The following is a 4,711-nucleotide window of genomic DNA, read 5'->3' as shown; positions in this document are numbered from 1 at the left end:
TATATATGTGTGTGTGTGTGTGTGTGTGTAGTGCGCTTATGCCAAAAAAAGGCAACTGTGAAATGGAAACTGATTTACTTAAATTTCAATGTTCAGGTACATTAGATTCATGTGTTTATCCTTTAATGTGTGGATATGAGTGATTGTAACACAAAAGGTTGTACAAGGGTAAAAATAAATTTAGATTAGATTAGATTAGATTAGATTAGAGAGAACTTTATTGTCATACAGAGAGCACAATGAAATTACAGTTAAATTACATTGTAATTTAACAATTTACTAAATCAGCCTGAGGTTTATTATTATATTTTATTTGAAAATAGTAYGGGGTATAAATTTGTGTTTTACTTCTTCCTACTCCATTTTGAATATGTTGAGATTATTATTGCCATAAAATATGTGTATTTTGTATTTAATATGTGTAAAATGTATGGTTATCTCTTTGTATGGTCTTCATGTTCRAAATAAATTTGTCTGATTGTGGTGAAGCACCATAAAGCTTAAAATTCAAACATGCAAAAAATTCAGCAAAACTCCTTCGTTTAATGTTGGACCTTTTGATATCGTTAACATTTAAGTTTTTTTTGTAACTGTCAGGGTTTATAAAATGAAAGAATTAACGCTTCCTCTTTGGAGTCGTGCTTATAATTTCAAACATGCCCGCACGTATTCAGCCATTTTCATTTCTGACCAAATAAATCCCAGTGTAAGCTCATCTGGAGGAGAACATCTGTGGACTGGTTCAGGGAGTTTGTAGATGACTTCCCACACTGAGTCTAATCAAAGCCACGGGCGCTTTTCGACCTGAGCCACAGATCCATCGGGACTGCAAATTGCTATTGTGATGGACTGGAAAATTACTTAAGCTCCACAGGATTGCATGAAACGGTTAAAACCCTGTTTTTGAAATATTGGTTTTTTTTTTTTAAATAAAACGGGTGCTGAGCTAAAACACGAGCTTTTTATTCCTTACAAGAAACGAGCCCGCTTGGCTTCTAACTGCTGATGAACTTAGAGGATTTTAAATCTTATAGTTGCTCCATAATGTCGACATTATGGTGCTTTTGATGAGGTCGACCTGCCTGGGAGCAGTGGAGTTCAGGGCTGTTTCTATGGGGGAGTGGAAGCGCGGCGGCAGCGCCCCCTACCGGCCGGTGGAGGATAAATCACTCRCTGCGGTCCTGATGCTGAGGGATGGAGCCGGATGCTGCGCAGGGATGGGTGGGGGGAGCATAAACCTGGTTTTCATCGAGGAAAGTCGTGCCTCGGTCTCTGTGGCGCAATGGAATAGCGCGCTGGACTTCTAATCCAGAGGCTCCGGGTTCGAGTCCCGGCAGAGATGGATGTGTGGTGSTGTAAATTTTTTGTCAAAAAAACAAAAAAAGATGGAGGCATTAGGAAGGTTTTCACTGCGTTTCTGCACTCAGTATCTTTGTTTGTACGTTTGATTTGGTTACACACAAAACAAGAGTGGGAGGAAATATAATTGTTTTTTTAGGATATAGACTCAAAAAAAAAAAAAAAGAAAACCAGAATGGAGCATAAATTGCAGATTTTCTAGAACTGCAGGTCTGGTGTAACAAAATAAGACAGATTTAGGCGTTTCTGACACAGGCGGTTACAGAGCTGCTTCGTGGAGTCACCGTTTCAGCACCTGGAGCTGTCCGCTCCTTTAAACCACAGACACCTCTCTTCATCTGCTGCGCCTGCAAACAAAGCATTTAAAGCCTTTCCGCCCTCATAAGGAGTGTTTAATGGTGCCAGATGCTGCGTTGCTGTTCTCCCATTTGGTTTAGTGACAGAGGGGGAGATAAAGAGTCRGTGCCTGAGAGAGAGAGAGACTCRTCTCCAGGTTTTTACACGGAGCTGGGTCGTGGGCTGTTAGACGAGGCGCAGCTTGTACGGAATGAAGATTCCTGTTGTCAAAGGTGTTTGTTGCAATGTCAAGAAGACTGGTCCAAAAAAAGAAAAACTATGGAAACAGTCAGAGTGAATGAAAATATGTTAACAATGGTGATTGAGAAGTCTGACAGTTTTGATGCATTGGTTTTTGCTCAGATGTTTATATTGACTGCACACCCGCATTTCAGAATTGCACAACATTATGAGTAGATTCTTTCAAACTGCACCGTTTCATTGAAGTCATCATAACGCTTTTTTAATGTTCGACTTCATATTTTGCAAAGAGTTCTTTTAAAGTGCCCGTGACAAATTTTTTTGTAATTGATATGTGTTGTGGTATGAAGGCAGAAACACGTTGGAATAATGCCAGAAAAGACACAGCCAATAATTTACACCATGAYTGGGTCCTGTTTGTTTGTTGCTCAGAATTAAATCATTTATTACGACCGTACACGCAGACTTTTCTGGCATTATTCCAACGTGTTTCTGCCTTCATACCGCGACAGAAATTGGCGTCACGAACAGGATCCCAGTCACTTATCAAAAAAGAGAGGTCAGTCCGTTGCGGAGTCCTGTTGWCTGGACAAACAGATTAACATTGAACATGTGACACAGATAGATAATTAGTCCATAACAATATGAATGCATTTTTGGAAAAGAAAACATTGATAACATATTTCAAAAACAAATTCACTCCACTGAGATGAACCGTTGYTCAGATCTTTGCATGTGAAGTAACAGGAAGTGATGTCAAAGGGGAAAGTCTGCGTGTGACCAGAGCATAATGGCCGTCAGACAAATGTGTGCAAGTTTTTGTCGATATTCTGTTAATGTTGAAAAACAGTTTCGCAACTGCGGTGTTTCCATTAAGTAAGAAATGCTATTAAAGTCACGTGAATACGTTTGTTCTCGCGATAAGTCATTACAAACATGGCGGCGATGGATGTAAACACATAGCATGTTGCTACCTCATCATCAGAGGAGACGTCGGCGTCTTTTATCGAGGCTTTCCAGCGACAAGACCCTACTTGGGAGCGGCTACGTGTGCTGTGTTTTTGGGAAATTGTAGTCGGTGAGTTTACTACTTTATTTTACTACTTCTGTGATATTACTACTACTTCTACTTCCTGTTATCTTCTTTGTCGTCGTCTTTGTCGCCACTAGAAACAGCCGGTTGTTGATCACGTGACTCCCGTGATGCGAAAAAAGTGTTTCCATCGCAGTTTTGCGAAAAACACCAATTTCGATACGGCCGAAAAACCACCTCATCCTAGCGCAAAACATTTTGTCGAAAAACATAATTTTTTTTCGAAATTGACGTGTTTCCATTGAGCAAATTTATTTTCGAAATTCTAATTTACGCATTTTCACGGTTAACGGAAACGCATCTTTTAGAGAAGAATCTGACATTTCTTTAGGTTATTTTGAGCAACTAATGAAAAAGAGTCGGAGCTCAAATAATATTGTTTCAAYAAACAAAGACCAGGAAGTTCAGTTTACTTAAAGAGTTCCCCTTTGATGTCACTTCCTGTTTCAGCTAAACTGTGTGAAGTTAAAAAAAAAAGCCAGTTTTGGGACAGATTGGATAAAAATCATGTGTTTCATGCTAAGTTTTTTAAATATAAAGATGTTTTCTTTGATTTGGACGTCACAGGYACTTTAATGTTTTCATTTAGACATCTGATAAGGACTTCAGCTTCACAAAACAAACCAGGTTCCTAAAATCATGCAGCTCTGCAGTAGTTTTGTTATCAAACTGCAACACAGGTCCACTCAGCCCTCCCGTCCCCGCGCGCCTTTTGGAGCTCTCTGTTTTGTCTCCGCCTGACCCCCCCTCACCACCTGMCCCCCCGCCTCTCCACCACTGATTGGGCTGTCGTGCGACCACCGCCGTCGCCATCCATGTTTAACCCCATCATGCCTCTGCACGCACGCAAAACCTAATCCGCCAGTAAAACTAATCCCTAATCCTCCCTGGCAACTTGAACAACCCCTTCCTCCCCCTCCGCCCCCGAGCTCCTGATTCCCAAACGGGCCAGATGCATGAMACGTCACAAGTAGGACTTCCCCTTACAGTGATAAAAAAAGAGCACACATTTAATAGGACAATAAACATTTTAGGAGCTTTTTGCAAAAGTTGCTGTTATTAAATGAAGCCCTGAGAGAAATCTGCTGAAAAACGGATAAAAACTCAAAAGTTATCGTGAACTTTATATGAAGTGAAGTTTGAAAGAGTCTCCAGATATTAGTGTGTAACAGAACCAGCTCTTGGCATAGGCGAACTAGGAGGTCGCATAGAGCGCCATCTGCTGGAGGGGGCGCCAAACTGCAGAAGAAAAAAGTAATTATTTGTAATCCCTGGTTGTAACTCTGCTCAGCGCCCCCTTTCAATTAACTTGGTCTTAAAAACTATAATGAAGTATTACAGGAAAAATAAACTACTCTACCCATAAAACTTTTTCTCCCCACCCTCTCTCATTTGATTGACGTTGCACTGACTCGTCCTGCTCCGACACTCTGATGGGGGAGGGCCTAGTAGTGCCTCTCAGGTAGCGGTTTGTGTTGACAAACTCAATAACAAGTCTGTACTTTGTCGTCCCTTACATGGCAACCTATTAGGACGTTTACCTGAATAAAAAGCCTCAAAAATCCGTAAACGTTGCAAAAAAATCCATACAACTCGCACCTGGGGGGGTCAGCCTCGCTGTGAAGCAGGACGAAAGGAGAGCGGAAAATCAAAACTTATTTCCAGCGGCAGAACAGGTTGGAAGATTTAATGTTATTTATTGTTTTTTTTAAATCATCCTAC

At 40.8% G+C, this 4,711-nt stretch overlaps 1 non-coding gene across 1 annotated transcript; it reads left to right on the top strand.

The window, feature by feature from the left end:
• Positions 1-1,268: 1,268 nt before the first annotated feature.
• On the top strand, positions 1,269-1,342 carry trnar-ucu (transfer RNA arginine (anticodon UCU)). Its single transcript has one exon. It is a non-coding gene; the product is annotated as a tRNA-Arg (tRNA).
• The last annotated feature ends 3,369 nt before the right edge of the window (positions 1,343-4,711 follow it).

The sequence above is a fragment of the Austrofundulus limnaeus genome, unplaced genomic scaffold (genome assembly GCF_001266775.1).
Source record: "Austrofundulus limnaeus strain Quisiro unplaced genomic scaffold, Austrofundulus_limnaeus-1.0 Scaffold97, whole genome shotgun sequence".
NCBI lineage: Eukaryota > Metazoa > Chordata > Actinopteri > Cyprinodontiformes > Rivulidae > Austrofundulus > Austrofundulus limnaeus.
Note: the sequence above shows the minus strand (reverse complement) of the source record. Positions and strands in the feature narration are given on the sequence as shown.